This window comes from Anas platyrhynchos, chromosome Z (genome assembly GCF_047663525.1).
Source record: "Anas platyrhynchos isolate ZD024472 breed Pekin duck chromosome Z, IASCAAS_PekinDuck_T2T, whole genome shotgun sequence".
Classification (NCBI taxonomy): Eukaryota; Metazoa; Chordata; class Aves; order Anseriformes; family Anatidae; genus Anas; species Anas platyrhynchos.
In genome coordinates, this window is record NC_092621.1 from 4178400 (window position 1) to 4200707 (window position 22308).

Consider the following 22308-nt stretch of genomic DNA (forward strand, 5'->3'; position numbering starts at 1 on the left):
GGAGGATCCACCTGGGTCCCTTTCAGGGCATGTCAGGGACCTAAGTACTGAGGGTGATGGAGGAAAGATGAAGTCATTAAGTCAATATTTTCCAGAGTTCCTTGTACCCTTGGGTACCACTGCTCTGTAACAAAGGCTTGGGCCAACTGAAGCAGGAACTGTGCTTTCACCCTTTCAGACGTGAGATTTCTTTGAAATACCACAGATCAAACCCCTCTGGTTGAAAGCACTCAGCTTATAATCTTGGCAAAAGTTAATGAGAGATGCTGGGAATATTCAGCTGAGGCAAAAGATGTGCCACTCAATGGCATAAAGAGACTAAACCAAATACCAAGCATTTGGTTAGGGAAGAAAAAAATACACACAAAACATTCTTGAAGGCATGGAAGTTTTTTTGCACTCTGTCCCTAAAACCTGCCAAGTAATCCCCCAACTCTCTGCCCAATATAACAAGCCACTTTAGGCTAAAAGTCAGCAGAAGGATATCTCAGAGAGAAATTTGCTGCTACTTTACTACCCTGAAACAGCTCCCTGGTGGGTCAGAAGAATATCCCTTCTGGCATAGGGAGAAGGAAACAAGAAGGCGCTGCCAGGAGTCGGTGCTGGGGGCGCAGACCTGCTCTCGCAGCAGCAGCTCCCTACTAGATGAGCTGGGCTACGTTGCCAAACCCCACCCCTTGACCAACTGCAGGCAAGATCTGAGAACAGCCAGGGATTTCCCAGGCCATTTTTAGTAGCAATAAACTGTAAAGGAGAAATAGAGAACTTGCTACCTATCACCAAATCATAACAGTACTATAAATGTGCACTATTTTGCTTTAAAGCACAGCTCACTGAGAAAAATCACATGCCCTTGTGCCACTAGCTTCTTTCGTCTTTTAAAAAGTACTTACCTAAACTCAAAAATTAAGAAGTAATAATACGAACCTTTTTCTTAAGTTATGTAGCTGTATTTCCACTGGAATATGGCCATGGGTCACTTGTCTGACCCTAGCACATATGGCTAGTAATGGAAAGCCCTAAGTATCCTACAGCTCCATGAAATCATTGGTGACCTCCACCCAGGTCCCAGCAGACACAAATTCAAATAAACTTCCCATAAATAGCACAATATGACAGCCCAAGCAGAAGGAGAAAAAAAAAATAGGAGCTATCATAGAGCCTGAACTGCCATCTGGCCTTAGAGGTACTTCTTGTAGCTCATGGTAGACGTACCTTGGCAGAACATCATGAAAACACTTATGCTTAAGATGCACATCTTCTGGCAATAGGGAAGAGGCTCATTTCCCAGAGCTGCTGTCACCCTGGCCTCATCTAAGGTGATCTTGAAGAACTAACAGACCCACGGTCTCCCACATGCCTGTCCTGACTCACCCTGTGGCCAGCAAGGCTCTCCCTTTCACCATCAATGAAACAAGGATAATGCTTACTCATTCAGACCTATTGTAGGGTGGCTTAGTTAATGCCCTTACATAGTTCTGAACCCAAGTGTTTACCATGCGGTACTCACTAATTACTAACGCAATTAGTACATTAAAGCCACCCAGTTGCATGGAGGTGCTCCACCTAATTGACCAACCTTGCACCTTGCCTCTCCTTTGTGCCTATGGAGGTGATGGGAGTGAGGGTTACCTTCCTCTTCCAACCAGTCCAATCAAAAAAAAGGCTGTCCTATTTATCTGCCAGGTCACATTGTTAATCTCCTTGGAGAGGGACGCAATGTACACACACTCCTGTGCTGCAACACAAACACAAGGTGGTAAAAGCTCGGCTGTGCAGCATTCCAGAGAGTTACTGCTCTGGTATGCACGCATGTACAATGGGCACTCTGTGCTGGCCTCCGCCCACAGGCTTTTAACCTCTCTCGATGCTGGTGAAAAAGAGAAGGCCTCTTGTAGGGAGCATCTGCCTCAGGACGCGGACCCCGCATCCTCAGCCTCTGAGGGTGCAGAGAAAGGACCACTGGCTATGGCATAATGAACAAATCCTCTTGGGACCTTATTTCAAATGGGACATGTGATAAAGCTCCTGACTCTGTGTCCAAAATCCAAAACACCATTCCCAGCTCATTGTTTTATGGAGGCCTCGTCCAAAGCCAGGCCTGCTCCAAGGGGTCTCAGCACCTCGGGGTCAGCAGAAACCAGCAACAGCTGATTAAAGGCACTGCGTTACACCGGTATCAGATAGGTTCATGTGAAAATCAGCATTAAAATCCTGCTTTAAAACGTTGGCCTCCTGTCCTGCTGAGAACCAGCAGATGATGATATCACCAGACCCACAGGTAGCAACAAAGAACCCCAGCGCTCGAGCACTATACCAAATTAACTGGGTCATTGTTTTAGGTATCTCCTTACTCTCCTTCAGGGTTAATAGTTAAATGACTCGGGTGCAGGGACATTATACTCGTCTTTCTTGTTTGGGCAGGCTACAAGCGCTTTGACTAATTAGGAAACCTCACTTCAGGCTCCTGAAAAAGTAACCTCCTGGGCGAAGTCCTGACCTCCCCTTTCCTCAGCTTGGGGCAGCTCTGCAGGAACCACTCAGCCCTGAGTTTTCAACTGAAGTGGCAATAGCTCTTTGCTAGCGCCTCCCCCAAAAGATATAGGGGTCTGAGCTTCAGAACTGAGGAAAATCAAACCCCCAAACCTCCCCTGTTGAAGTCACTGGGAAAAGTTCAGGCTTCAGGTTCAGCTGCAGCCTCCTGGGCTTCTCCCTCTTCCAGGTGTCCTGCATCTCCCCAGCTTTGGGCTGGCCTGCAAGGGGAAGGCAATAAACACTTGTCTTCCAACAGCTCTTCTGCTTTAGCGGGCAACATGCAGACCTGGAAATCCAGCAAGGATGCTGATTTTCCAAGCTTCCTGGCTCAAGAATAAATACTCAAATAATAAAAAAAATATCAAATACTCAAGAGATGGGGGCTGCCAAGGCTTTTAAATGCCTACCCAAACTGCCCTCTCCCAGACTCACGAGCATCAATTCCTATTCAATAAGCAACCGCAGAGGTGCTTCACCAGCCGAATTAAGCTCCCAGAGGAAAGTGTTACTGCTAGCGGGCTTCCTGCAGTCAAGTTAAATCTGAGGAGGATAATTCACAGGTGAATGACAACAAATTTCACAGAAGTTGGCATTAGCTCTTAATTAGGGAGAAATTCACACTTCCTCCGATAAGTACTGAGAAATAATCAAACGCTTGTGTGCTCAGCCTAGCTGCTCATATGTCTCTTATCTGCACCTGTGGGCACCTCAAACATGCTTCTAGAGGCAAAGGCCTGAAGGAGAAGACCTCCCTTAGGGTCATACAGATGTCTGCCATTAAGGGCTCCAAATATGCTCCTTTCTCCTGCTTCAGGCAACTGCTTGCACTTGTAAGTATTCAGGTATCAGTGCTGTTAAGTGATTAAACTGAAAATTTGCTAAGGATAAAAAGAAAAGTTAGAGCCCGCTATCTGGCTGGAAGTAGAAGGGGGAGAAATCCACCTGTTTGGGATTCTCTATGAAGTGAAAGCAGGAGTAATACTTGGCACAGCTTTTGCCTTGTGCTGAGTAACAATCATGTTTATAACAAGCAAACATAGGTGCAGAGGCACCACTGCTTTGGCAGACACAAACGAGCTAGGTTCAGCTGCCCAGCCTTTGTGCTGCTGCTCTGTCTGATTTGCTCAAACACATGAGCACCAGCAGAGAGCTCAGAGCAATTTTAGAAGATGTTGCCCAGATCCCAGAGTACCTTAATCTCAGGCATGACTGTAGCTACAGAGATTGCTTTTGTTTTAGCTATAGAGTCCAAAATGCCTTAAGAAGAAAATAAGAAAAAAATAAATAAAGATCTATTGAACAGGTTCCTTTCAAACAAGGGGAAACTGAGGCAGAAGCCTGAGAGTGTCATACCAAGAGTGAAGTGGAGCCCCACATCTGTCACATTGCCTTTGGGTCTCACATTCTGTCATGCAAAATACAGTTACAACATCCCTAATCCCTGCAAAATATCAGAAATCCTGGAAGCCTCTTTATGTACCATCTTTTTAAAACCATTTACCACAAAGCACTAGAGACTATACAGCAATATTTAATTATGATGTATCACCTTTCACTCCAAAGACTCCTGGGTTGCTTCCTCGATTATATATGCCACCGCTGAAAGGCAGCTGCCTCTGGGGCAGAGGCCAGTGGACAACCCACATTACACCCAAGGGAAAGTTTTGGTCAGAAACCTGCTTTTATGAGAAGTGTCAGTGAAACTTCAGAATCCGTCATGGGAGATTAAAAAACAAAAACAAAAAACAGCCTGGCATGGAGCAAGCTGTGATGAACTCAGTTAACCCGCATTAGGAATACAAAAAGATCCCCAACTTATTTCATCATTATTGCTTTGCAAAAAATCTAGGAATTTCAAGCGCTATGCTGTGACCACACAGTTTATGGTGCTGGGTCTGTGCACTGCCAGATTACCCAGCAGCACAAATTTGATGCATACCAGGCAGAGGAGCATGATCATACTTTTATTGAATGGACCAGAGTGCACAAGATGGAGGTTAAGGCTTCCTTTGTGCAAATTTAAAAGCAGACTCAGAGGATGGGGACAACTTGTGAGTCATAAAGCCAGCATGGTGCAGGCAGGTGACACAGTCTGATGTGGAACAGAACCTATTGGGATAAAATTAAGCCACTGTATTTTATTTTATTTTATTTTATTTTATTTTATTTTATTTTATTTTATTTTATTTTATTTTATTTTATTTTATTTTATTTTATTTTATTTTTGAGCAGATTTGAGTCAGGCAAATGAGTTTATACAGGATCAGTATCATGCACCAGCAGCATGTTTAATCTGCTGCTCAGAGCCCTGGGGCTAGATTTATCACATCTTTGAACCTCAGCCTTAGTTACTTCCTGTGCCCCTGATACTCTCCCAGCTTTGGCAGGGAGCTGGAAAAATGACTGTGGCAGCTATTTTCCATCCATACTACAGATCCCACAGAAAACAACCTCTCCCTTGCACCTGTCTTATGTCTTTCTGTACAGAAACAAGGTAGAAAGACTTCCCCTTCAAGAAAATAATAATAATAATAATAATAATAATAATAATAATAATAATAATAATAATAATAATAATAATAATAATAATAATAATAACCTCTTGTTAAAAAAACGGAGATGGTCTGGTGATGTTCAAATCCCAACCAAGCACGGCCCTGAGCGTCCTGCCCTAGGTGACCCTGCGCTGAGCAGCACGGTAGACTGGACCATCTCCAAAGGTCCTTCCAACCTCAGCCATTCTGTGCTTTTGTGATTTCTTTTTTGCCCTTCATCTCCAACACTGGGCAAATTGGACTCACTACTGTATAACAGTTAAATACACCGCTAAAACTCCCATCTATATGATAAGCCTGGATATAGATGTGCATAAAACATATGTGGATATACACCAGATACTGTACGAGATCCTCAAACGGATAATTGTGTCCAGAATGACCATATGGGAAGGCCTGTAATCCACAGATTATCTACAAAGCAAACTAACTAGGGCATGTGGTTCATTAATGGGGAGAGCTGATGCAGAGGGGGTTACACAGAAGAAAGGTGGTTGCTCTTCATGCGGTCCCCTGCTCTCCATGACATCCGCTGCTTTTGCTCCAGTCCTTCCACCTCTGCCTCCAATTTCTCCTTGGTTATGTGAGGATTACTTCTGAAAGGGCGCAAGCTATCTCAGGTGTGGTCTATCCACATGAAGATAAGGTGCAAAGATTAGTGACAGCTACCAGAACAACAGCAAAAATGTAATCTTCAGTCATTTCCTTTGGTTTGCCCCGAGTCCAAGTGCTACTGGCCCTCTGCACCTCCACCAGCAACACTAAGTGAAACTGACTGATGGCTCTGTCACAGTGTGTCCAAACCCAGCAAAGGGAGCCAGAAAAAGGGGAAAAGACAAGACAATCTGAAGATTTCTCACAGCCAGACGAGGCTGTGAGCATCCCTTCCCAAGATAAAGAGACAGAAATAAATGAGAGCCCAAAGCATATCCATAATTACGGAGGCATGTAAGTGTGCACATTACACATGTGTGTATCTGTCTTCTCAACATAGAGACATTAAGAGTAGATTATGGAATCATATTTGACTCCATAATTAGGTTTGAGAGTCCATAATTAGATCAGATAGTCACCTTTCTATGTAAGTAACTAACTATCGCGCCGCGCTGAAGGGAGGGCCAACTGAATGATTAAACAACTGACATGGCCATAAATCACGAGGCCCATAAAAGCAATACTGCCCAAGGTACAGCTGTGGCAACAGCCAGCCTAGCAAAGCACCCATCTGCGGTAGGAGGAGAGATGCCCATCATGTTGCCCAAGGACTTTTACAAGCTCCTGCCTGAGAACCGTGCCAAGGTTTCATAAATCCACTCACTCACAACCTAGAGCTACATCTGGGTGTGAGGGAAGGGATTGTGGCCACCAGACCCGTAAACACCTCCTGCTGCTCACTGCAGGTCCCTGAAGGACAAACCTTGTACCACTTGTACCCTCAGAGGCCAATGTTGCTGCAAAGCTGGGCTCCATTCACCGGATTCACACCTCTGAATCAAGGGATAGTGATACCAGAGAGCATGTCATAAAAATGACAAAAACACAAACACATCATCCTTGCATTGTTACCCATCATCCTTGTGAAGTTTAGGCCTCTGGGACACTAAAAAGCAGAGTGAGATGCCAGCTGTGCTCCAGCTCATTACGACACAAAGAGCCAAGCCAGGAGATTTGCCTACGTGGGGTCAGCGCCAGGTTGTCAAGCCTCCAGACTATGCATTGTCACTCCCAGCATAATGTATATCCCAAGGTAGCTCCTGAGATTAGCCAGCAGAATATCCTGAGCACTCTGTTGGCTGCAGCAGTGCATGCTGCTATGAGCACAAAGCTTATTCCAGTAACAAGAGCCATAAAACTTGTTGGGAAAAAGAGGCAACATGCATGAGAAGGGGACTTCAAGTGCTATCTCCATTCTACCCTGCTCTTGCCAAGTGCACCATCCTGGAGGTACTGGAAGCCACTCCAAGCTACAAATGGAAAGTTTTATGGGTATGTAGGGAAAGGATATTGGCACGGAGACCAGCCACAGAAAGCAAAGCCCCGTACAATTCCATCATCTGTGTTACCAAACTTTCCTAGATTGCCTCTGCTCTTGGAAAGCTGCCATCAGACACAGTAGCCTCCTTCTAACACCGTCGTGGTAGGGCAGTAATCTCTCCTTCTCCCTCTGATCAAACATGTCCCTCTGCTCTCTGAAATGTGTTGAAAATGATTCCTCTATATAAATCATTAACGAAAGCTTTGTTTTTATTTACTGCCACTACCACGGGACTCCTTCCTCTTCTGTTTTTTCCCCCTCCTCCATTATTTCATTTTCACTTGCACAAGTGCCAAATACACCAGCTTTCTCTCCCTTCAGGAAAAACAAAGAAATAAATAAAATAAAACAACACATCTGATAGGGGATGCACCAGATCTTGGCTCAGCATCCATCCCTCAGAGCCGTAAGTGATGGCACAAGGAGGACCAAAAAGGCTTTGGTCCAGGATCTATCCTGTGCCCAGTCTAGAGGCTGTACAAACAACACATCCCATGTTACCCAATTCTGCATGCTTCAGATGAGACAAGGAATAAGGAAGGTTGGATTTTGTCCATGGACACTTGCAGTGTGGGTTTCTGTGATAAGTAAGCAGTGTTATCTTTCTTGGTGCTGTAAAATGTACCAAGTATCCCCAGCATCAAGAGGGACTGTGGGAAAACAGAGCACATAAAGGGCATGCAGGGAGAGCACTAATTTGGGGTATTTAGAGGAGGGCACTGAGACTGTTTCCTTTCCTTGCACAACAGATCAGTATTTTGGCTTTGAGGAGGAGAGGATGTCTGGGCCAGGGAAACAAGAAAGTCCCTTAGAGCCCTGTGGACTGCAGGAGGTGAACGCAGAGCAGGGCACAGGTGGACGTGGCTGGATGTGCACAAGGCAAAGGGCAGCCTGCACTGCCCGGACAGAGGAGTCAAGAGGCATAACCGTTAGATGGGAGCATGCTGGTGGGAAGACCTGAGGACAGGAATAAAGGCAAACAGCCGACAGCTGCTGTGGGCAGAGGAAAGGAGTAGCCTCTATTGAAGCTGAAGAGGAAACAGTTACAGAAGTGCTGGGACACGTTGAGTCAGAGGGGAGATAAGAGCCTGCTGAGTACCTGCATGCCCCAAAGGCCTCTCCAGCTGAGCTACTTCATTGTGCTCTTCGAGAGGCATTGCACATGTCCTGGGAAAGGCATTGTACGTGTCTGGGTCCAGCTCAGTCCAAGGAGGCAAACAGGCAGGGAACACTCATATCCCCATCTGAGCAGGGCCAGGACTTAGGGTCATTACTTCCTTGTAACCCCACAGACTTCGGGAGAATATTAAGGGTCAGATTGGAGGCAGAATTTGGGGGTCATCTCATGTCACGAATGACCTACAGGTCCCCATGCTCCCAGTCCAAGTCTTTCACTTAGGGCTCTTGGGGCCTGAAGGTCCCTACCAAGGCACTCCCCAGAGGCAGAAGGGTGATGGATGCAGGTTTGCATAGGGTCCCAGTCCCCACCGTGGGCTACGCTGCAGCTAATTGTTATTGTAATATTTCACTATCTTGTTAGAGGTTTTTCTTCAGGCCCTGGAAGGTCTGAGAGAGGTCTTAACAAAATATTCTGGTTTGAAAGCCATGCATGAAAGTTAGCATGTTTTACAAGCAGATGTGTCTTCAACTCTGATGAAAGGATGAAGGAGCAGGATCAGTGTTTCTGTGACTACCTCAATGACACAACATTGGGATCTAATGTAAATCAGCACCTACAGCAAGTGACATTTATGGCACTTATTCAGCAGGATTTGGAAGGAAAGTGCCTCACTGTTAAAGCCAAGTGACTAAAAGATCCTGATTGACTTTAGGATGTCCACAATGACACTTTTAAATTGTCATAGCTTCAGAAGCCATGATCTTTTTTTTTTTTTTTTTTTTTTTTTTGTTGCTACCCTCACAGACTAAGAGAAGATGGGCCTTCAAGAAGCCCTGTGTTTATATCCATTTATCAGCTCAAAGTCCAGCAGGTTAGAATGTTGCCCTGTTTAAAAGCATATGGTTAGAATAATTTAAAAGAGAAAAGTGTTTCTCCTTCTTCCCCCACTCTCACTTTTTCTGAATAAATTGAAAAAAAAAAAAAAAAAAAAGGAACAACTGACAGCTGGAGGGAATGTATTCAACCTTTCAAGAAGAAAATTGCCATCAAGCAAAGAGAAAGCATGACATTTTTCACCCATTAGGTGAAGGTTTATGGTAGTTACGAGGATGTGAATATATGGGTTAATATTTTAAACTGTTTTGCAACCTTAGGAATAATGGGCATGTATAATAACACTTTGCCCAGATGCCTGTTATAATACTTTGCATGTATACAATCCTGTTCAAACACTTACTAAACTCCCCTAGTTAAGCTCCACGTCTCTGATCCCTTCTGAAAAAGAACTGAAGAATTCAGCAGAGAATTATTTCCCTGTACAAAATTCTATTGAATCCACACTATAGAGCTCCATATGAAGGCTTCAGAGGGGGGGAAAAAATACAACAGGAAGGATTTCCTTGTCTAGCAAAGTAATAGAATTTCAGAGGAGTTTCAGTGGAAACCCCACTGCATTCTCCAGAGCCAAAAATTTAGCAAGACTTGAGGAGAGGTGGGTATGGATAACAGCATCCCTCCAGAACACGCTGGGTCTGGAAACACATAGGGAAGTTAGGCCAGTATCCAAGTCTTAGAAATCACATCAGTAGGATACTCAGGATATGTGGATTCATATGGAGGAAAGACATGCCTGTAACGCCTTGCAGCTTGACCTCTGGTTTGAGTATCATTATTTTCTCCCTTCCATCTTAAAACCAACTTCCCCATCTGCTAAAATAATGGGACAGGAACAGAATGATTCATTGTATACATATGTATCTCTCAGTTTTAAAGGTTAAGGCTAACAAAAATTTCAAAGTAACGTTAAACCTCAGGCTTCCGATCTTTAACCCATCTCTAATTTTGAGGTATTCAAGTGAGTCCTGGGTTACCCCATGTCTGCCTACCACACATTCTTCTGAACAGCTTTCCCAAGCACTGTTACAGGAGATACTGTACTAGAGTAGGGGAAACTTTAATGTCATCCACTGACGCATTCATACGGTCCTTAACTGCCCAGGACTGCACAGCAACAGGAGTAGCATCCCACTACTTTAGAGAAAGTGAAAAGCTGAGTAAGGGTCTCCCCAGCCATAGAGTTTAGTCTCAACCCCAGCACCCATCTCCACCAGGCATTTCCATCCTAGTATCAGAGGATGCAGAGCAGAGCATCATCCCACCCTGTGCTCCTGTATTCACTGGGGCAGGTCAGGGCCTCTCCGCCACCTATTGAGCTCAGGTTTGTACAGAAATTGGCCAGATCTTGCATGGCTTTTCCACACACTGAGCTTGCTTTCAAAAAAACTACATCAGATTCATGAGCCCTGCAAGGGGAAGACAACTTAGGTTCATCCTCACCACTTGCACAACCCCTTGTTTCCCCACAAAAATCCTGTACTGGATGCACATATATAAGAGTCCCACCACTGTCACCACTCTTAAACAAGAGTATCTGGTCTGTGAGCAGCACCACTGACTAAGTACTTCTTTGGTGTCTTCCTGTTCTGCCCCCTGTGCTTTAGCCCCATCACTTTCCTCTTCATATCTCAAGTCAACAAAGTCATTGTCACACATTGACAACAGCACATGGGTTCAGAGGACAGGCAACTGGTCAAAGATCATGGAGATACAGAGGTCTGGGACCTTGCAAAGTTCTCCAGCCGGGAACTTTGGGAAGTAAACGAGAGACAGAAAGATCAAAACCAAGCCTGGATCAAGTCCTTTCTGTCTCCGGGGTGTCTGAGGTCTACAGTTTCAATTTGGCCTTTTGTAAAGAGAGTTGACTAATCTGAGAACTCTTTGAAACATTCAATTTCATAAAAGACAACAAAAGCCTAAATGAAATAATGTCAGAAGATTGCTTTTCATATCCAGCTGCCCCACAGCTTACAGTAAAAGCTCATCATTGTGTTTGGACAATCTGTGCTGCAAAGTAAATCCATCTCCAAAAGGGAAAAATAGCCCCGAACTCTGCTCACTCTCAAGAGCTGATAAAGTGAATTTAACCACCCCCTACTTCCTTCACACATTTCCCCAGCTCTGAAGGTCAAGACGTCAAATTCTCTGACTGCTTTTATTTAGTTTAAGGAATGATGTAGCCTTCCTTTGTCAGCCCCAACCATGAATCCCCCAAACCTTGCTCTCCCTACCAGTTAGACAGGACCACCAAATCCAGGCAGCTGTTGGGGAGCTGTGCTTGTTCACAACACCAGATAGCTGAGCAGGTCTGAGGCACAATGAACTTCTGAAGCCACATCAAGTGAAGCTTTTACACAGGAGAAGGAAAAAGAAGCCATTTCTAAGGGTTTGAGAGCATCACAAAAGCAATTGTGCTAACAATGCACACTTTCAATGTGATTTCCTATCAGAAGGCAAAGCAATCCCAACCTTGAAAGTTTGGAAATCATTTTCAAATCTGACAGTCCCCCAGGCTAAAACCTGAAGCTGAGGGGTTTTAAAGCCCATCTTTAATCAAGATGACAATTTCCTAAAAGGATGAGTCATTTTATTTCCTCCACAATAATAATGGGAAAGAAAACTTTTTTTTTTCAAGTTGGAAAGAGAGAAAGTAACAAGAGCAGAACCTATAATAGCAGCAAAACCAGTCCCAGTAGAAACCACAAGCCCTGCAGCAAAACATTGGGAACGTTCTCAGATGAAGTTCTCCCACAGACTCCCGCCTTTCTTGCTAGGCTTTGGACTAGTTCTAAACTTTGGATCGCCAATGCCCTAAAATCACCTGGATTTCCCAGCAACAAGTCAGCTGAGGCTAGGTTTTGCAGTGGGTTTCATCTGAACACCTATTTCTTCTCCATGCACAACCCTGCAGTACTTCTCCCAAACGCTGTTTGATTGCAGCATGTAAATGCTCAAAACCCTGCATGCTCACATGTTATGGTGGGCAAAAGTGACAAGCTGAACTTTCTGAATGTGGCTTAAATCCTATTGAATTGGCCCTGCTGCAGACCATGCATCATGGAGCACATTTTGTCAGGTATTAATGCTGCTTTTCAACATCGTTGCAGACCCACAGATCACAGATACTTCAGAGATGGGTAGTTAAGGGGCAGCAAGAAGGATGCCTGGGCATATGGTTAAACAAATCAGTCATCAATTCACTGGGAGAGCTTTCATTTCCAGCACAGCAATCTGTTGGATCCCAGAACTGTTTTTACGTGGTTCATTAGACAATAGCCTTTCTTGCTACTAGTTGGGTCAAGAGTCAAAATTGCTGTGTAATTGCAAGTCTCCAAGCACAACGCAAGAGTTTTTCAGTCCTGGAGGGTGTTGTCCAAAGGGGAAAGAAAACAGAAGGGAAAGATTATGTGTGAGCAATTGAGCCCTACTGAGAGGGCAAAAAAAGTCACTGAAACTGGGATTAGCCAAATCTTGTAATGGAAAACAAGAGTCCTGTTGGTAAGCTGGCACTTACACCTAAGAGACATGTGTGCTGGGGAAAGGAACTCAAAGGATGGGTTCAAAACAGACTAGAAGAGGAGATTAAGCAGCATCTGAAGCCAAAAAATGATGGTCAGACCTTTTCAAGCATTTAACTTCTTGAGTTAATTAAGCATGTGGCCATAGCAGTTATTAAAGAAGAACAGTTCCCAACTTAATCAAAGTACATTATTGGAAATGATACTGAGAAACCTCAGTAGAGAAACCCAGCAAGTATCAAGTCAAACTAAATAGCTCAGTTATGATTATTATTAATAATAAATCATGGCCACTGTTTCTTTTGTTTGCCAACAACTAGCATAGTTTATGGCTCTGCACAAACCTAACACACCATTTTATTGCATTTCAGAGAGTGCATCCTCCTAAAATGATAATGTGTTAATAATCTATGCTGGGCTTTTTGGCAGGAACCAAAGAGCTCAAACAACTTGAAATAACATCAGCAAAAAATTATTTATTCCCCATCCCTAGTTGCAGAGAAAACAGAGGTTTTCTTGGCTCAGTTACTTCTCAATAGATTTCTGGTTTCAATTAAAACTTTGAGTCTGAGAAGTTAAAAAAAAAAAAAAAAAAAAAAAAGCCAAAGCCAATAAGAGATGGAAGAGAAGTCTCCATTCACTGTGTGTTTCTGCTCCCCCCCCCCCCCCCCCCCCCACTTTTACATAACCCTTCCAAGCTAAGAGCAGAGGCTAAAGCACAACTACATTGTTTGGAAGGTTTTTCTCCTTTCGGCTAAAAAGCAAATGGCCAAAAAAGAATTAAAAAAATAAATAAATCATGGGTGTCTCCCTTTACGCAGAAGGCCAGCATGCGGCTTTGCATCCCGAGGCGATTTCCCCCCTGATTTCTGCAGGTTTAGGGCAATGCTCCCAATCATCCCAGCCTGGGGCAGCCGGGTTGGGGGCTGCAGCCGCTCGGGGCTGTGGCTCCAACAGCCCTGTCCCCACAGAGGGCCACTGTTGCTGTCGCTGCCAAGGGGTCGCGATACGCTCCCTGGCAGCAGAGGGCTGCTCAGCACCTCGCACACCTAACGGATGGACATTTCAGGCAGAGCCCCCACGGGCTCCCCAACACCTCAGCCTAGGGTGGGGGCACCCCATTGTGGTGCCCCCCCCCCACCCCAGGGACCCAGAGTGGCCGGGGGACCCTGTCCCACCCCAGCCCCAGGGCCACTGCTGGCTGCGAGGTGCCCTTGGAGCATCAGGCGTCGGGCCCACGATTATCAGCGGCGTTTATTGGAAGCGGAAACGAATCGGAAATCCTTCTCTCAGCGGCCTTTGTAGGAGCAGGGATACGCGCAGGCAGCGGCAGGCTGAGCTGAGCACAGCGGGGCAGATGGTGCCGGGGTGCTGCACGGACATGCGGACACTCACACGTGGACATACGGACACTCACACACACTCACTGAATGCCACACTGGCACACTCACTCGCTCACCGCACACGGAACAGGGTGGGAGGTGGCCACTGCCTCGCCTCGGGGACCTGATCTCCCCCTGCCCGTGGCATGGGGGGAGTGTAAGATGGGGTGTGAGTGAGTATGTTAGTGTGGGTGTCTGTGAGGGTGTGTGAGAGTGTGTTTGGGGGGGGGGGGGGGGGATGTGTGAGCATGTGAGAGTGTGTGTGTGCATGTGGGTGTGCATATGTGTGTGTGTGAGTGCCTGTGTGTGAGGGTAGGTGTGAGGGGAGTGTGTGAGAGAGTGAGTGTGCAAGTGAGAGTGTATGTGTGTGTGTGCATGTGGTTGTGCATGTGGGTGTGAGTGTGTGTACACGAGTGTGTGAGCGACCACGTGTGTGTGTGCTGTGTGTGTATGCGCAAGTATGAGCGCATGTTTCTGTGTGTGCATGTGTCTGAGTGTGTGTGCATGTGAACATGTGTGCACGTATAAGTGTGTGCATATGAGCATATGTGTAAGTGCGTGTGTGTGCATGTATGTGCATGTGTGTGTGTCTGTGTCTGTGTGTGCAGGTATGTGTAAGTGTGCATGCATGTGTGTGTGAAAGAGTATCGGAGTGCGTGTGTGAGTGTGTCTATGTGTGTCTATGCGTGTTGTGTGTGTGCCCGGGGCTGGGCAGGGAGCCTTGCACCAGGGCTGGGGCTGACAACAGCTGCCCTCAGCTGCAGCCTGGGTTGTGCCCCCCTGGCACACACACCCCCACACACGTACAAACATACACACAGACCCACATGTACTCACACTTGCACACACTCGCACAGACTCACACACACATGCATGCACACTCACACATACATGCACACACACATTGACACTCTCACACTTGCACACACACATTCGCACACATTCACACGCACACTCACACTTGCACACACATGTATCCACACTGCCACACACACTCACATACACATATTCACAGGTTTGCACACTCTCAGTCACACACTCTCAGACACACTCACACATACCCATACGCGCACACACACTCGTATACACTCACAGACATACACACATACACTCACACATACACTCACACACACACACACTCACACTCACTCCCCCCTCCAGCTCCTCCTCTCCCCTCCCCCCCCTCCCCAGCTCACTGGGGGCCACCGGGGGCCCCGTGGCGGCGCGCAGGGACTAATTATCCCCAATTAACAACGTGCCTCGCTCCAGCACCGAGCAGGAGGGTCAGCAGGGGGGTGTCCCACACCTCTAAACCCCCCCACACTCTCAGCTCCCCCCCAAGCCCCCCCCTTGCCCGCTCCCGCCGCGTCCTTCCCAATGTCAGAGGGGCAGCGGCGCCCCCCCAGCGGGCAGCCCCGAGCACGGGGGGGGGGTGCACGCCCACCCTCACGCCCACCCGCTCACACTCACACTCACACTCACATTCACACGCACGGATCCCGAAAAGGTTACAGGGTTGCTCTCTAGCTCCACTTAACCTGCAATTTACGAAGCCGGGGAAGAGGGGGGGCTCTCCCCCTGCTTTCCCCACGCCGAGCTGCCACCTCCCCGCGGCCCCGCTGGGGGAACGCATACAGGCTAGCAAATTTTGGGGTGTGTGGGGGAAGGTAAAAGGGGGGTACACATTATGCGAACTCCTAAAAAAAATGCAACCCCTTCCCAGTAGCACGCTCGTAACCGCAACCGCCCCCCCGCAACACCCCCCAAACGAGCCCATGCACCCCCCCCGCAGCCACAAAGCATGGGGAGAGAAGGGGTCGGGGGGAGAGGGCTCGCATGCATCGCAGGGCACAGAAATTCCCCCCAGCCCCCCATAAATAAAGACCTTCCCGCGCCATTGCAAAGTCACAACACGAAAAAAAAAAAAATAAAAGAAGAAAAAAAAAAAAGGAGACGACATTAACTTTTGCATGCAGAAGGGAAAAAGGCAGGGGGGGTAAAGGGGAGGGGGGGTAAGAAGCGAGGGGGTGAGACCCTCCCGCAATCCGGATCAGCAAGACAGACCTTTCCTCGATGCCTCCCGGTTTTTGTCGTTTTTTTTTTTTTGTTTTTTTTTTTTACTAACCCATATCCCCCCAAAAAACGGCAGCGGGGGCTTCTTAGCAGCTTCCTCTTCTTCTTCTTTCTTCCTCCTCCTCCTCCCTCGGCTTTCCCCCCTTCTTGTCTCTTCTCTTTTAGATCCCGGTTTCGAGCCCTCGCCACAGCCCCCAAAGGTGCTTTTGCTTGTGTTGCGGCAAACCCATGGCGGTGTTCATCTGTCAGATTAGGGGAGCGCACGGCCGCGCAGCACACGCAGAGCGCAGAGGGAGGAGGGCGGGGGGAGGAGGGAAGGCACCCGGGGAGAGGGAGATGGACGGACAGACAGCCGGCTGGAGAGCTCGCTAGATAAATGATAGATAAATAGAGCGAGGGAGAGCGAGAAAGGGGGGAAAATGGCGTCTTGGAAGCCGGAATCCCGGAGTAAATCAAATTAACACGCAACACCCAGAGAGCAGTCCCGGCTAATTTTAGCAGGATCCAAAATAAAATGGAAAGGAAAAGGGGGGTGGGAAGGAGGAGAAGGAGGAGGGGGGTGAAAGAAAGCAGGAGGGGGGGAAGGAGGCAAAAAAAAAAAAAAAAGGGGGAGAGCAAAAATAAAAAAATAAAATCAATGCACTGGATAAAATCCTGGATTTGAAATCGATGGAGCTTGTCTCTGGCTCTCTCGGTTTTCCTTTTCTTTTCCTTTTTTTATTTTTTTTTTTTGGAGTGGGGGGCCCCCCCCTTTTTTTTTTTTTTTTTTTTTTTGCTGCCTGTTTGTTGCTGCCGGTTGTTTGGGGGCCTTTTGCAGGGGGGCGCGGGGAGGGGAAGCGTTTTCGCTTTTGCTTTTTTCCCGGCGAGGAGTTAAAAAAAAAAAATAGAGAAAAAAAAAAAAAAAAAAAAAAAAACGAGAAAAAGGCTGCTTTTTTTTTGTTGCTGTTTTGTTTTTGGCGGCGAGGAAGCTGTTCCCTTTATTCCTGCTCTCTTCTCCGGAGCGGGCCCCGGTGCTGGTGCCGGAGGAGCTCCGGCGGGCTGCGGGGCTGCAGCCGCCCGCTCCCCCCGGCGCGCCGCCCCGCACCGCCCCGCACCGCCCCGCGCCGGGCCGGGGGAGGGCAAAGGGGAGGCGGGGGGACCCCCTCCCCAATACCCCGGGTCTTATACGGGCGAGGGGTCGGTGCTCGCACACCCGTCCCCCGCTCCCGGCTCGGCAACGGGGTGTTTTGGGGGCCCGCTTTTTGCTCCCCGATGATTTTTTATTTTTTTTTCCCCATTTCTCTGTCTTGTATTTTGTCTTTGGGTCTGGGTTCCCCCCTCCCTCCCTCTCCCTCTCTGCGAGGGGCGGTGATTTATTTAAGCAGATCTGGGGGCTGCTGGCTCCAGCTCTCTCTTTCCCCGGTTTCTGTCGCTCCCGGAGTCCTGCAGCACTGCCGGGGGAGGTGAGGGGGGCGGGATTTGAGGGGGGGGGGGTAGAATAAATGGTAATGATCAAGCACACACACATATGCACACACACACACACAGACACACACACACACACGCTCACACTCGGTGTGGCTGCAATGCTCAGCCCTGGGTTAATGTACTCAACAGTGCCACTACCTGACACAACAGCAGCACTGATGGGGGCAGGGGAGAAAAGGCAGAGAAGGTGAGAGACTGGGCGCAGAGCTGCTCAGCCCACCCCAAAGTCTCCCCTCCCACTTCCCCCTGCACATTCTCTTGTCACACCGCAGCCCCTGTAGGCTCAGGCCCTGGGCAATAAGATTTTAGTGTCCGGTGATCGCTGCTCAGAGCTGACATGGGGCTGGAGGGGGCAAGCAAAGACCTCGACAGCTTTGTGAAGGTGAGGATGAAACCTCCCTTGTATTAATCGTTAGTAGTGCCCAAAATACAGCTCAAAATCTGCCCTGGTCCTAGGGACGTGAGGGCAGGAACCGTGCAAAATCCAAACCCTTGTTTTTTTTATTTCCCAGACTTGCTCTTCCAAACCCTTGTTTTTTTTATTTCCCAGCCTTGCTCTTCCAGCAGTCTTGATGCCATTGCTGTTTGGGCTGCCAGCTTGGGAAACCCTTACTCACAGGTGTAAATTGTTGGCTTGCCCAAGTAATCATGAGGGTGACAAGTAGAAACCCCAGAAAAGGAAGGGTTGTGGGATGGAGCTGTGCAAGTGCACTTACAGGTGAAGGTGATGTCGGGAGGACCCTGCTTGGGTCCGTCTGGCAGCGACGGGGCCGCTACCACCCATTGCCATGCCATCCCCAGAGCGTTTCAGGAGGCTCAGAGCACAGAGTTTCTCCCCTTCGCTCTGGTACAAACAGTAACCACAGGCCATCATCTGAGTGACCTGAATTCTGGGCCAGCTGATGCAAGGACTACCTGGGTTGACCCTCACCAGCCACAAAAGCAAATTAATATCCCATAGCCCCTTATATGTGCAACAATGTATGTGTCCTTCTATACTACAGGTCCCCGTGTAGATCCAGCTGGGTAGGAGGGCTCTGTATGGCCCATGAGATGCCAGAATATCCTTCACCACCCCTCTTGAGAGTCAACTAAATGGGCAAGTATGTGTCCTTAGCCCCACTGTGCTTTCTGGGATAATGCTTTCTGGAAAAATCTCCTAGATGAAAACCACCCTGAGCCATTTTTCCCTTTATATCTCTCCAGATGACTCACCTCTGCCATGCTGCCTGCAAATCTCAAACTGATGAGTTTGGGTAGAGGCAACAGGCCATGTCCGTCCTTCTTCTCCTGTGGTCCTGTCCTCTCACTTCTCTCCACCAACAGCAGAACACAAATAAACAAATCAATAAAATACACAAAAAACTATGACCAACAGATCAACCCCACCTCCATCCCAAACAAATACGCAACCCAAAAACTTTTGAATCGGAAATGTCACACTGAAAATGTTGACATTTCTGATTGAAGCCAAACAAGAATTGTCATTTCAAATCAGCACTTTGACATGGAGTGGAGGCTTGTTTGTTTAAATCAAATCACCCAACTGGAGCTACATTTTGTCATTTTCTATCCAAACACAATGAAGAGAAATAGTTTCAACATTTCTTGGCAGAGCTGAGAATGACATTTTCCTGGGAAGAATTTTAGTTTCAAAAACTTTTGGCAGGTAAATCTGCACTGAAGACCTCCAATGACCATGATCTTCCATCTTGGAAGAAGCCAACCCACAAGATTAGGAAATAATTGGTTTGATTGAATTAATACAGAAAATCAAACTCTAGACCAAAATACTCCAACAAGAAAAAGAACAGCAACAACATTAATTTTGATTTTCCTTTGTTAGAAAATTATCTTTTGCTCATATTTAATAAATTCGGGGTAAAAACTAACTCTTGAACCATTGCTCTTTTTATCTTGTTTTCTTTTCTTCTTGAGACTATACATATACATATGTATTTAAGCAGCACCATTTAAATAATTTCAAACTGAGAAGTTCAATTTGGAAAGCAATCTAGATAATGACTTATTTAATGATCACTTGCTTTGAAGACATGGAGAAATCTAAAACTAAAATGAAAAAAAAAAAGCTTCAAAACTGTTACAGGAACTTTTTGATTGATCCAAAGTTATTTTTAGGTCTGTGTTACATATGACTTGCAAACACAGAAATATCACACCTAATTACCTGTAGACCACAAACTGAGAAAACCCATCGGACTAAATCTTGTAAGCAGAAAACGAGCCATTCCTTTGAGGGATCACTCTGTATTATGTGTGAGCATACATCGTTATGCACACTGAGTTAACTTCAAAGGATTTCTTAGCTATAGTTTTGTCTTCTATACCTAGAACATTTTGCTTTTTAAAAAATCTCACATTCTGATTCTTCAGTGTGTCAGGGAGTTAGTACAATCTGAGTGGTTAATATGCAGAAGGAAGTTTACTTTTCTTTGTTATTTTCACTTAAAAAACACCATGGCATTCATAAAGTTGGTTTGGTTCCTGCAGTGGACCTGAGATGCATTTCCTATTTGTGTCTGATAATCTGTACATAACCTTGACTCCATGAGACTGGCAGATGTTTTATAACGAAGGCCATAAGCCTGTTATTTTTATATAAATAGTATATTGAGTTAAATATATATACAAGCTTTTCTAGGTTCAAGGTATGAATTAATGTTAGGCAGAATTGTTGGGTGATGTGTAAATGAATGCAAAAGTATAAAGGTATCTTGCAAGGCCCCAGCAGAACACTGTCAGTGTTTTATGTGCTTCAAAAATGAAAACAAATCATTAAAAAACACTATTTACAATTGGTTTAACTGCTTAAAGTAAACCATTTTGTTTGTGTGTTTTAGCTTTTTAGCTCTCTAGTGAACTTCTGAGTTTTACGTGGAAGATATCTATCTGCCTACCTACACACACATTGACTCTTGGGCATATGCTGGTTAGCAATTCATTGTATCTCATTGCAACACAAGAGATGAGAGATTATATTCCAAGGCAACTGAAAATAGAGGGAAATATAATGTATGGGAAATGCATTTTCCATTTTCTGTTCAAGAATTTGAAAATCAGCTGTTTGAACAATTGGTCAAAAAATAGAAATAACAGTGATTTGAAAAGTTGCTGTTTTATTTTCCAGATCCCTCAGACATGGTGTTGAGTTTCAACATTGTTGCATGAACAAAGGCAAGCAAGAATCAAAATTCAAGGGCTGGAAACCAAGTGCAAAACTAACTTTAGTAGATATAAATGCACCCTTGGGTTGTTTCTCCACTAGTATACTTACTCCCCAGTGTCCCAAACCATTTCTCTGTTGAGTATTTCAATAACTGAGTATTGTTATCCTTATCTCGGCATCTCCTTGATAGGGACAAAGACTATACCATGCTTATTACTATCCAAAACCAAAATAAAACAGATTTAGTCTTCAATTTATCAACCAGAACAATTAGAAGAAGACCTTGTCAACTTAGCAACATTTCATTACAGCATGGGTGATGACAACATGGGAGGCTAAGGTTCAAGTCCAGACTTTCTTATCTACCAGATCTTTCCACAGCCGGCTTCCCATTACTGAGCCAGTGACTAAACATTTCTGTGTAATCAGGCAGCACACAAAAGTTGTAGGTCTCAGTGGTGCAGCATTTGCTGACACACCAGCAGAAGACCAGGATCTGCCCTTTGCACAGGTTGCTCAGACTTGTGAGTCCTTTTGAAAACCTTTAAATGTTTTTGCCTCCTGTAGCTCTTTCAACATCCGTCAGTTTGTTACTACTCTTACAGTTGTGGTTATATTTCACAGTCTTTCCAGAGCAAACAAGTAACTCTGATCTCGTAAGCACATGAAATTCTTTCCCTCATACATAACTTCAAAGAAACTAATTACTAATAAGCATCAAAACCTACCCTGGATTCTCATGTGCATCGTTGATCTAATATGCTGTGGATTTCAATCACAGTTTTCATGCTGATTACAATTTTGCATATTATATATAGAGAGACTTGTATATATATATATATATATATACATACGTATATGTATATATTTAAGGCTTTATAATTTAACATAGAAGCGTGAATGTGAATAAGAAACATAACACATTAGCAAAAATGTTACATCAGTCAATGAAGCCAGGTCTGGCAGGAGGTAATTTAAAGCTGCATAATTTAGGATGGGAAGTGAATGGAAATGCTGGGTCTGTTTGGGAATTCTAGGTATAAAGAATTATTTAATCTAACTCTACAAGAAAGTCATAAAAGGAACTGTTAACTAGAAGTTGAAATCAGAGAGATCACATTGCTATGAAGATGCATGTGGTTCACAGTGATTAATCATTCCAGAAATTTAATAGGAGTATTGGTAAAAATCACCATCTCATGACATTTTCAGGTTGGAGACTGGATGACTTTCTAGAAGATATTTTTTTAGCCAGGCAAAAGTAATTGGGTTCAGGACAAGAGCAGACATGAAATGAGTTAAGAACTGCCTAACTGACAGTTTTTTGAAAGTAATTGTCAATGCAGAATTATTATCGAAGAGGAGTGTTACTAGAGTTTTACCCTATGCTATTCATCAGTGATCTGGAAGTAAATATAAAACTACTCCTAGTGACATTTGTAGATGACATTATGGTTGGCAAAATAGCAAAGAATAAGAGTCCAGGGCAGCCTGGTGAAACAAACTGCACCGCTTGGCTCAGGCAAAAAAAAAAAAAAA

At 45.6% G+C, this 22308-nt stretch overlaps 1 protein-coding gene across 2 annotated transcripts in view; it reads right to left on the reverse strand.

Moving 5' to 3' along the window:
* Nucleotides 1–16865, reverse strand: part of SETBP1 (SET binding protein 1) — a 268231-nt gene extending 251366 nt beyond the window's left edge. The window contains exon 1 of one of the 2 annotated variants that reach the window (XM_038169752.2): nucleotides 16168–16865. The gene's annotated coding sequence lies outside the window, so the exon portion shown is untranslated. Of the gene's footprint in view, nucleotides 1–1215; nucleotides 1413–16167 lie in introns of those variants that run through there. The other variant, XM_038169753.2, reaches the window with a different exon arrangement.
* Between the last annotated feature and the right edge of the window lie 5443 nt (nucleotides 16866–22308).